This window comes from Triticum aestivum, chromosome 5A (assembly GCF_018294505.1).
Source record: "Triticum aestivum cultivar Chinese Spring chromosome 5A, IWGSC CS RefSeq v2.1, whole genome shotgun sequence".
Classification (NCBI taxonomy): Eukaryota; Viridiplantae; Streptophyta; class Magnoliopsida; order Poales; family Poaceae; genus Triticum; species Triticum aestivum.
This window is the reverse complement of record NC_057806.1, coordinates 576,486,671-576,499,158: the sequence shown is the minus strand read 5'-3', so window position 1 is coordinate 576,499,158 and position 12,488 is coordinate 576,486,671.

Sequence of the window (12,488 nt, the reverse complement as noted above, 5' to 3'; positions counted from 1 at the left end):
TACTCCAGTGTGGTGGTAGTGGATTGCCTCTTGGGCTGATGATGAACAATACAAGGGAAAGAACAACCTCCTCGTGTTGAGGTGTTCTTATGCTTGGCTAACTTATGTGGGTGAGTGCTGGATGAACTGCCCGATGCCCTACTGCGGTGGCTAGCTCTACTTATATATGTCCCGGTCCTCTCCCCAAATATTGAGTGGGAAGAGAGCCAACAACGGCGGGCAAATTTGAAGGAGGACAGCTAGTACAAGCCATCCTGACAAAGGTGGTCTCCGCCTGCAAAAGACTCTGGTGGTGACGCCGTCTTGAGAACCACGATGATCTCCGTCTTGCCGTCCTTCTGGTCTTGGTCTTGTTGCACCGATATGGCAGCCTTTGCCTGATGCCTCGGTACTCCTCGCCTGCGCTGGCCTCCTTAGCACCAAAGAGGAAATAAGGATGCTACGCGCGCTGGTGCTCGCCTGGCGCCCGCCTCGTGTCGATCGTCATGACTCATGTCACGAGAGTCTCGTGAGGTTTGCCTCGCCTTGATATCTCCGCTCCTCGTGAGCCTGCCTGTCGTGGAATTGTCACGGCAGATGTCCTTAGTGTCAGGACTTAGTCATGAGGCTAGCGCATCTATGTGGTAGCTTGAGAGGGGTTGAGTGGGACGAGAGACGCGAGGTTTTACCCAGGTTCGGCCCCTCACAGTGGAGGTAAAAGCCTACGTCCTGCTTCATTGATATTGATGATGATAATGATCACGGTTACAAGAGTGCTCTATCTTGAGAGCTATTGTCTAAACCTAACTTGTCCAACTCGTGGAACTTGTGAATCTTCTCCCTTTTGGGGAGCCCTGCCCCTCTTTATATATGTTGGAGGGGCGGGTTACATGTAGAGTCCTATTAGGATTAGGACTAGTCTATCTCTAATACAAACGGGATATAAGTCCAGGTCTTAACTCCTTGTAGGACAAATATTCCTCATGCCTTTCCTCTTAAACCGGCCCACCGTTAAACGTGAACCGGCCTTCTGGGCCTTGGGCCTTGTCATCCATCTGTCCTGCACGCCGGATCACCAGTGAGTCATAATGACCAGGTGGGTTGCTTGTAAACCGCCAGGTCAGGGCGGGTCGCCAGTAACTCGCCAAGTATCAGCGGGGTCTTCAGATAAACCGCCAAGTCCGGCCGGGTTAACTTCCGGCCGGTTTACACCGCGGGGTATATCCCCGACATTAGCCCCCAAGTTTAGCTTGGATTTATTCATGGTAAACTTATGCTGCAAAATAAACACAAGAACAAATTTGACAGGTTATGCTCCGGGTTAATAATTTTTGTAAACCGGCACCTGATCATCCTTAAGTCCTTGTTATTTCCTCCTTCTGGGAAGTCCGGGTTAACAGACCAGCTTCATAATCAATTTGCCGACATTGGCTTGTCACCGAGAAATATTGTGAAGAAATATGGGCCTGAAAATACTTATCTGATATTCAGCCGGTTTGAAGATGTAAAATTTGCCGGTTTAATATTACCAAAATGGCCGGTTTATAAATATTGATGGCGCCGGGTCATAATTGTTGTCGACACTGGGTCATGTAATTGATCTTCCTGATTTGCTCAAAACTAATAAAATGAAGATGTTCCTCCTTTATATGCATAATACCTGTAGCCCCCAAGTCTTAAGAGGAGAACATAATGATAACTTAAGACTTGCTCCAATAAGTGTTTCAACCTTGAAGAAATCCGTTTGTTCATCTCAATCATATAAACTGAATACTCCATATATGTAGCCCCCAAGTACCGGGTTGTCATGCTTGCAGCAACCTGGAACTTGCAATTGCTTATAAAAACTTCAATCGGTGTAGCCCCCAAGGGCCGGGTCATTATGCAATAATGAGCAGGGACTTTGTAAGTATAATCTTGTAAACTTTGAACAGCAAAGTGTAGCCCCCAAGGGCCGGCTTAGTAAGATAATACTGAACCGGGACTTGATATATATACTTTAATGAAAATAACATATTATAATGTAGCTTCCATTGTAGGGCTTGAACCCACGTCCACAAGGTTAAGAACTTTGTGCTTTACCAACTGAGCAATGGATTCTTCAATATTATGGACTAAAACTTGTGTACCTTGAATTGTTGATAGGAGCAATTGGTAGCCCCCAAGGGCCGGCTCATTATAATATGATGAGTCGGGTCTTCAATAAGACTAGTAAAATGACTTTGCATTAGCCCCCAAGTGTCATGGTGCATGCTTGCAGCGACATGAGACTTGCATGTAATCTCAATTTGAATAATGTAGCCCCAAAGTGCCGGGTTGTAAGCCTGCAGCGACTCGGAACTATTCCTTCCATTGTAGAATAAATCATATCCTTTGATAAAAGAGTAGACATTGCACTATAGCGACTTTGAAAACCTTAATAATAAAAATCCAGCCATGTTGGCTATTCAAGATAATATAATCCGGTATGAAAACCTTATTCATTCAACATCATAATGAAATTTCAGCCAAGTTTGGCTATTTGAATAATATAACCCAATGATTTATAAGCGCATGATTCCAATGGCGCAATCCAAATATATACTGGTGACTTGTTGTCCAAAGCCAGGCCGGTTTAACAAACCTGCTTCTGCATACAACAAGTTTAAAGTGTCCTGGCGGTTTACCGCCGGACGGGTCATAATACCCAATATATAACCCGGGTTTATAACCAAGGCTGCACTTAAGAATAATCAAATATGAAATATATCATACCTGTGACATTGAATCACATCGTTGGTTTTACCAACTTTTCGTAGTAAGGGTGATAACTCAAATCTTGAGTACTGATAACTCCTTCCATATTGTGCCGATTTATAATAAAACCGTGCCGGGTTGTGATAAACACCGTGTTACTCCATAAGAGGATGTTAACAACAAGGATCAAATCGGGCAAATAGTCTCCGGATTGACGTGAACTATGTTCCGTCAATTGATTGGTTAAAAAACTTTGTCGGTTTAAAAAACACAATGAAAAGCAAAAAAAACCTTCAAAGAAAAGTGTGAAGCAAAAGCAACGACAAAAACGTTTGCCAAAAAAGGTTTATTTAAGCTGATCAAATGGCGTTACCATGGCCAAACACGACCAAGCTCCCATTAGGTGTAACTATGGTTCTAGTCAGCCAGGTCCCCAAGTGATTCTATGGCATTTATGCTGACCAAATGGCGTGGTCATGGTTCGGGTTCGACCAAGCCCCCAAGTGATTCTGTGGCCTTAGGCCGACCAAGAGGCATGACTGGTTCAGACATGACCAAGTCCCCAAGTGATCTGGTGGCTCTCGCCTATCAAGAGGCATGGTATTGGTTCGGACACGACCAATCCTCCAAGTGATATAACACGATGCTTTTAGCAAAGCGAACTCAAGGGGTAAACTGGAGGCCGCTTTAGAGCAACTCCGTGTAACCTCACATGATGTAAAAGACCAGAGACCCCGCTTTATGAAGCAGAAGCCCCCATGTGATCAATAATATGTCAGGCCAGTAAGGCGGAATATCCATGTTTGAACCGCGCATCATGGCAGCAGGTCCTCTTCGGCAATTTTTAACTTTTTGCAAGAGATAAATTCTTCTTTGAACCGGGATCTTGAACCGGATATTGAGATCTTCAAAGCTTTGTGGGAGACATCTTTCCCTTGAACCGGATTTCAAACCAGAATCCTTATTTTTAGCCGGAAATTTTTTGACGGCCTTTAAACTCGAACTTGCGAGAAGTTAATTCCCTTTTGAACCGGACATTGTTAAACCGGATTTGAGTGCTTCAGAGCTTTGTAGGAGAATAGATTTTTCTTGAACCGGATTGTAAACCGGAGTCATTTATGATGACCCGGAACTTCTTCGAGCCGGGATTGTATAACTGTCATATACTTTTAAGCCAGAAATTTTCTGACGGTCTTTAAACTTTCATCAATATAACAGTAGCCTCCGGGACCGGGTTATCCTTCCCTCCATCGTCCTGGGGTTCTTAAATTTTCTGAAACTGGCAAGATTCGCTGAGTCATGTCATCGTAGCCCCCGAGTCTCAAAGGTGACTCGAGGAGTTGGCTTGAGACTCTCCATATTTGACCGTGATATAAACCGGCATAACTTGTATATCATTGGCGTTAATAGTACGATGTGAATCCATAGAAGGTTGAGGTGACTGCGGCGGGTTGTAAATGATCCCATATGAGCCGTGTCAGCAACTCGGCCAATGGTTCCTTCCAACTGGCAATTTGAAGTTAATCAAAACTGTAGTGGCGGCGATTTGTGCGCCCAATAACCAGCTCATGCAGACAGGTGCGGCCCGGTATGTTGATGTAGACCAGGCCGCAAGAAACGGACGACAAAGACGGCCGCAGCTTCAGAGACGGCACAGCCAGATGAGTCGGCCGCGGCGTAGTAAGTCGGCGCGGACGGGAAAGTCGGCCGCGGGAGTTGTAACCCGGCGCGGACGGAGAGCCGCCTGCGGGTATTGTGAACCGGCGCGGACGGGGAGTCGCCTGCGGGCATTGTAAGCCGGCATAGATGGAGAACCGGCCGCGTGTTGATATAAACCGGACCACACGCGGTTTGCGCGCGTCCGTTGAGCAGTGCTGAATGGTCAAAAGCCAGTATATAATGATGCCAGTGCGCGCTCCATATGCATGGTGTAACACCAATGTTGTGGCGAATAATTATCCTGCATATAAAAATATGCAAAACCAACGTAATTGTTCTTTTTACAAAAACAATATATGTCAAAAATAGACTTAGATAGATGTCACTTGATTTGTTCGGACGACGGATGATCCGTTTATCGCGACCGAGGCGGCTGAGGCAAACCAGCGACTCAACATAGTTCCGTCGACTCAGGCAGTCCGGCGACTTAATATACCCCCGGCGGCTCAAAGCGGCAAGGGCGGCTCAGACAGATGAACAAGCCGCGGCGTTGTAAACCGGCGCGGACGAGCGAGTCAATCTCAGTCATGGTAAGTCAGTGCAGACGCACGAATCAACCGCAGGTACGGACGGATGTAATCCGAACCACGGGGTAACGATTTGCACGTGTATTCGTCAAGCATCATGGCACGGACAAGCACTGGTGCAAAAGTGATGTTTACGCGCATCCCTTATGCGACTCCTTTTTGTAAGGTTTAATGGTCCTGTGGAAAAGGATAATAAACCAGAGTAGTTGTTCTTAAACAATTTAATATGTATTGATGAAATATAAAGAAAGGATAGCACCTGATATTATTTGTCAGATGAACGTGGATAATAGGGATCAAAAACATAATCTGATATCGCCCTAGCACCGTAACCCATGTTCCTTTACCCACTGCCGCGTTGATTTTCACGTGCAGATACGGCAGTGCAGATACGACAGTCGGTTTAAGATGAGGGGCAGCCGCAAGGGCGCACCAGCGGGTCAACGTCCAAGGCAAACCTGGCGGGTCAGGGCGCAGTTGCAGCTGCAGCGGAGGCAAAGACCGCGGCGGAGACTAACCCGAGTTCCTGTCTCCGGGTCGTACTAGTTGCTTTGACCAATCCTTTTTTTTGACTGGGTATATGATGATTGACTTTTCCATGGTTGCCCTTCACGTGTAGAACAGCGGCCACAGCCAATGGATTTTTCTTCTCAGGAACTTGGTCATATAGTTGCTTGTAATGACAGTAGTAAGACGGTATCTCAGTAGATCACGTGGTGTGGAGTAGCAACTTTAGCTTGGAACAGCAGCACGGACGGCCGATGACATCAACCCGTGATTGATTGTCTTGAGATGGAATCAGTTTGGACTAGCACTTCCCTCTCGTCTTGATGGTTCAACCTTGTCTTCCCATAAAAAAATAACAACAACGAAACGCTTTCGGCTTTGCCTGCCATCGCTGCTGCAGAATTTCCTTGGGACTTGTAGCGACACAGTCGAAATTGCTTTTGACTCGGACTCGATGGATCTCTGGTGCGTGCGGTGGTCGCATAACACGTAACCCTAAAAAATCGCTTGCTCATAATTTTGTGCTGATTCTTTATGAACTTCTCGATCCCTGGGAGAGATCTCTTCAAGAACTCAACACCACCGTGCGCGAGTCCCACGGTGGGCGCCAACTGTCGTGGAATTGTCACGGCAGATGTTCTTAGTGTCAGGACTTAGTCGTGAGGCCAGCGCATCTATGTGGTAGCTTGAGAGGGGTTGAGTGGGACGAGAGACGCGAGGTTTTACCCAGGTTCGGCCCCTCACGGTGAAGGTAAAAGCCTACGTCCTGCTTCATTGATATTGATGATGATAATGATCACAGTTACAAGAGTGCTCTATCTTGAGAGCTATTATCTAAACCTAACTTGTCCAACTCGTGAAACTTGTGAATCTTCTCCCTTTTGGTGAGCCCTGCCCCTCTTTATATATGTTGGAGGGGCGGGTTACATGTAGAGTCCTATTACGATTAGGACTAGTCTATCTCTAATACAAACCGGATATAAGTTCAGGTCTTAACTCCTTGTAGGACAAATATTCCTCATGCCTTTCCTTTTAAACCGGCCCACCGTTAAACGTGAACCGGCCTTCTGGGCCTTGGGCCTTGTCATCCATCTGTCCCGCACGCCGGATCACTAGTGAGTCATAATGATCAGGTGGGTTGCTTGTAAACCGCCAGGTCAGGGCGGGTCGCCAGTAACTCGCCAAGTATCAGCGGGGTCTTCAGATAAACCGCCAAGTCCGGCCGGGTTAACTTCCGGCCGGTTTACACCGCGGGGTATATCCCCGACACTGCCCGACTAGACCACTCCAGAGGAGGTCTCGTGTCATCCGCCTCACGAGGCTTGGCCCCTTACGAGGGTCTTGGATGCCTTGTTGATGAAGATGGACGTACGGCCTGCTAGCTTAGCCACGCTGCGGACCACAGGCAGGCAAGTCTGGAGACCCCCGTTCTCAAAACGCCGACAGTACCTCTGAAGTGTTTGTACTCCCTCTGTCCCAAAATAAGTGACTCAATTTTATACTAGCTTTAGTACAAAATTAGTACAAAGTTGAGTCACTTAGGACCGAGGGAGTACTTTTTAGTGAGAACACATCCATCATGTATGCATATCTTTGTCAAGCATGTTCAATTTGTGTCAATATTTTTCACTTTTTACCCTCTAGTTTTGTGACATTGTGACATCTTTTACCCCACTTAGTAATCTTTGCCAACATTTGACCTCTTAGTTGTGGCATTGTGACCGTTTTTATACCACTTACTAATTTTCACAAATACAGTAGAAAACTAGGTCAATTGGTTAGGGTGACATGGCAGCTAACTGGGCAAACAAACAAGCTCAGACACATACCCATTAAGGCATACCAGATTACGTCAAATTTCATCAAATTATGTTTAGATTATGTCAATTTTGCCAAACAGCTGAGGTAACCAAAATAACGGCGGGAGTTGACAAAAAAAGATTATATGAGATCTGATCTAACTCTTAATCAAGTTAGACCCACTCCATCTCAGGACCGATGAGCATCACCAATCTGAAAGCACTCACCCCCCTGACTACCCATTAGCGCAGAATCAAGCTCAATCCCAATTCCAAGCCTCTTGTTCATCTTCGCTCCGCCTGTTCTTCAACAGTATAACTCGGCTAAGATTTTTCTTCTTCTCATAGGATTTTTCTCCAGAATTAACCACCTAGTCAGCGCCACATCTGACACATAGGTTCTTCTTATCATGATGGGAAGATAATAAAAGGGGTAAAAGCAGCCACAAGTTCACAACTAAACACTAAAATGTGAAAATACTTTAATTGAGTAAAAGTTGTCAAAATGTCCTAACTAGGGGGTAAAAGATGTAATTTATGGGGATGAGATATGAAGCCCCAACATTACACCATGCTTGAATCTCAGTCATCCAAAGACTCACACAAAGAGAAAGTGCAGCTAGACCGATAGGTGATTCGTATTAATATATTCTCTTTATTGAAAAAAGGTCGATAGGTGATTGAATACTCGGTTATTCTACTCTTTCAACATTTGCAACGTAGTATGAAACAAATGATCAATGTTATCTTTAAGCATGTTGAATTTGTTCGGGAAGAAGGTTGGGAGCATAAAAAATAGTGAAAAAAACAAAGAACCATTAACCAAAATACACTTGGCACCACTATAGCAAAAGCATCAAAACGGGGGCCAACACGACACCAAAACACCATAAGCTCCCTGATGTCGACTGCGTCGGCCATGACAACCATATCAGGATAGAGGTAGAGTCTTAGAATCTTATTACAACTTTGTTCAATCAGCGAGACAAGGGTGGTTTCTGTTCTTCCCACTTCTTTTTAATTTCCTCTCACTGGTTTGAGATGATCCTGTCCTAATGTCATAACATGAGCCAAAGGCAAGTTCCATCGGCCCATTTGCTTGGCAACCAGCCCAACCATAAATGTTCTCGCGTAAGGGACAAGGCGGACCCGCAAAGTGTCTGTGTCCGTCCAGATTACGCATATGGCACGACCGCTGATTCATGGGACGAGTACCTACGGATGCCTGACAGCACATGCGAAGATGCCATGATTAGGTTGCAACTGCCGTGGTCGAGGTGTTCGGACCTTAGTACTTGAGAGAACCAATTGTGGCAGACATCGAGAGACTCTTGGCAATCTCAGAAGTAAGAGGGTGGCCAGATTTGATTGGGTCTCTTGACTGTATGCATTGGAAATGAAAAAACTGCCCGAAGACTTTACAAGGGCAATATCAGGGTCATCTTAAGAAGCCCATCATAATTCTTGAAGCAGTTGCATCACAAGATCTTTAGATTTGGCACGCTTTCTTTGACATGCCCGAGTTTCACAATGAAATCAATGTGCTGCAGCGATCATCGTTGTTTGCGAGGCTGACTGGAGAAAAAGCTCCTCCTTGCCACTATACTATCAACGGGCATGAGTACAACATGGGCTACTATCTGGTTGACAGTATTCTATCCTCCGTGGGCTACCTTTGTCAACACCATCTCTAACCCAGTTGGCCAGAAAAAGGCTCACTTTGCCCAAAGACAAGAATCAGCTAGAAAGGATGTCAAGAGGCCATTTGAAGTTTTGTAGGCCCGTTTTGCAGTTGTTCGTGGACCTGGCAAACAATGAAATCCGAAGACCTTGTGGGAGGTGATGACATATTGTGTGATCATGCACAACATGATCATCGATGATGAGGGTGACGATGCTACCACAGCTCTAGAATTTGAGAACATGGATGATCCTATCCAACTTTCATACCAGAATCCAGCCACATTTGAAGAGTTTATTCAAATGCATCAACAAATTCGGCATTGACCAACTCACGAGCAGCTGAAGGAAGATCTGATTGAGCATTAGTGGACGGTTAAAGGGGACAACAATGTTGGGATGTAATATTCGAATTTTTTAAAATTTGAACTAGTGCCGCACGCAGCTATTTGAATGTCCGCACTCTATGTATGTGACTATTTGGTCATGTGGACTTAAAAAAAGAGGGAGGCTGGATGTATGCTGCTACGGTTGGATGACGATCTCCTGCGTCCGTGTCCATGGACTGCCCCCTGTCCGCGGGAGGAAATTTGCGGGTTGCCATTGGACCCTAACAGCATACTCCTTGTTGCCTAAAAAACAGCATACTCCTTGAAGGAAGTATAGTACTCCTTCGGTAAACTAATATAAGAGCGTTTAGATTACTAAAGTAGTGATTTAAACGCTCTTATATTAGTTTACGGGGGGAGTATCATCTAAAAAAGAAAAATAAATGAAGGAGGTATAGTATCTCTAAGAAAAAAAAAATACTTTTTGGACACTTGCAAGTAAAGGTATGTAAAGGTACACTTCTTCTTTCTTATATAAAAAAACGCAAGATATTTTCTTAGCTCGCAATCGCAAACCAATCAAACTCTAGTCGCAAAGGAACCGGAGCCAATTGCTTCGGCGGGAAGGCGACGAGCACGGTAGACAATCCATCTTGGCCACCATCCGTCCGTTCGTCCATCCTGCTCCATGGAAAAAATTCTATGAGACCAGGTCTCACGGATTAGCATCCTGATGGATGACACGTGGCATTCGCAAATCACAAAGCATATGAGACCTGGTCTCATATAATTTATTTCCATGAACCATCAAGGCGGGTCTCACCTGATTTAGATGAGACCTGGTCTCATATAATTTTTTTTCATGAACCATGGTTATAAGCAAAAAAATCACGGAAAAGGAGGTAAAGCCTGTCGCGTACCACGTGCGATATTATTATTATATCTAACCAAGGAACCAAACACGCTGGCGGAACGGAAGCCCTCACACCCCCTTTATAAAAGACCTCCTCTTTCCATTCCATCAACCCTCCCAAATCTCAGCTCACGCCTAATCGCACGACTTAGTAGAGTATTAAACGCCGCCCGAGCCATCAATCTCTTTCGCTCGCATCGCGCCCGCCGTCTCCGGCCAGCCATCCGGAGGGGAACCGGAGGTGGCGGTAAAACGCAGGAGCTCGGCCGGCCATGGAAGCCACGCGGGACGGTGGCATCAGGGGCGCGCCGCGGGCGTTGTGGGGCGAGATGGAGACGGACTGCCTGGTGCACGTCTTCCGCCGGCTCGCGCTCGAGGACGTGGCCGCCGCGGCGCCGCTCGTGTGCCGCGGCTGGCGCCGCGCCGCGGCCGACCCGTCCCTGTGGCGCGCGCTCGACCTGCGCCACGACCACGTCGCGCGCTTCATGCCCTGGGGCCCCCTCGCCGCCGCCTTCGCGCGCCGCTACGGCGTCTCCCGCTTCGCCTTCGCGGGCTTCCTCACGCTCTGCCTCTCCCGCGCGGCGGGCTCCTTGTCCGACCTCGCGCTCCCGCCGCTCCTCTCCTCGCCGGCCGCCGAGCTCGACCGCGTCGCCGCAGGCTGCCCGAGGCTGCGCCGGCTCGCGCTCCCGCCGCTGCTCTCCGCCGCCGACGAGGCCCGCCTGCCGGAGCTCGTCCCGCGGTGGCCCCTCCTCCAGCGCCTGGAGCTCGAGTCCAAGCCGTCGTCCTTCCCGGCCGTCGCCGCGCAGCTCGCGCTGCACTGCCCGGACCTCTCCTCCCTCAAGACCTCCGGGGCCATCAAACCGGAGGACGCCGCGGCCATGCCGGCCTCGCTGCCCAGGCTCCGGTCGCTGTGCCTCGACTCGTCCTACCTGCCCAAGCAGGAGCTGCTCGCCATTCTCGCCGGCTGCACGCAGCTGGAGGAATTCAGCGCCAGGAACTGTGTCGGGTTCAACGAGAAGGACGAGGAGGTGGTCCGACGGGGCGCCAGGATCGAGCGGTTCGAGATCGGAGGGTCCAGGTTCGTCGACGTGCTTGACGACGAGATGATGGCCGACGACGAGTTCTGCGGCTCTTCCTACGTCGACGTCATGTGATCTCCTCTTTCAAGACCTCGTTGATGCAGTCTCATCTTGGTGTCGCGTAGCACAAATCTTGATGCGTATTTGAAACACTTGCTTTTTTTTTTGCCGGGCACTTGCCGTTTTATTTGAAGAGAATAATGACGTATTCGATTGCGATTTTGTGTGTGGACTGTCATGGGCGATGGGTCTTTTCTTTTTTGCGAATCATGAGCGATGGGTCTTCGCTCAGGAAGGAATTTACGTGTGTACATTTGTTTGTCTCGGTACGTAATAGATACTTCCTCCGTTCAAAAAAAATGTCCTAAGTTTTTTTTCTGAATTAAACGTATATAAACATATTTATTTGTTTACTCATTTCAGTCTTATATAATCCATGTCGAAATACTCAAAACATATTTATATTTGTGAACGGAGGGGGTATTTTTTGCATGGTAATACAAGTCTAATTAATAAAATAAAGATTTAATTACAAGCCACGTAAACACAGTCACTACAGGACTGAAAAGATAGGATAATCCTACGCAAAAAACAGAGCATGTCCCTCTCGACGAAGAAAAACGAGACAGATCACCTCTTCACCCGAACTCGACACGGCTCCATGGTTGATCAGCAGCTATACGGACCGACAAGGTAGTTTTCTTAAAACAAAATCATTGTTGTTGAAAGAATCAGACCGAGGCAACATGTCCCCGGACACACCATTGAACTTCAGAACTGACACCCATGCACGACTATGACGTCGAAGGAGGAACCGGAAATGCCAGCCTCCAACCACCAACCCAACACATGATGCACCTTCTTCCAGCTGTCACCCGCGTAGACAATTGTCTGCGTGTACTCCCGGGCGAAGAAACCTCGCTGCTCCATTGTGGCATCGGAGACAGTGCCGCAACAATGGGGACATAGCAGAAGGAGAGACCCGCCGCCGCCTCACCGACGCCATCCATGAACACTAACGTCGCCGATCTGAAGTATCAGCAAACACGCGATGCCATCAAGTCCGAGACGCCGCCATGAAGGACACCGCCAATGTGGGAGTGGAGTTGAGACAGATTTATTCATCCGTGCGCCACTCCCACCACCCAACGATGCACCACGACCTATAAAACCAAACCAACCGGGTCCTTCGACGGCACGAGGGGAAGGGGACCTGCCCT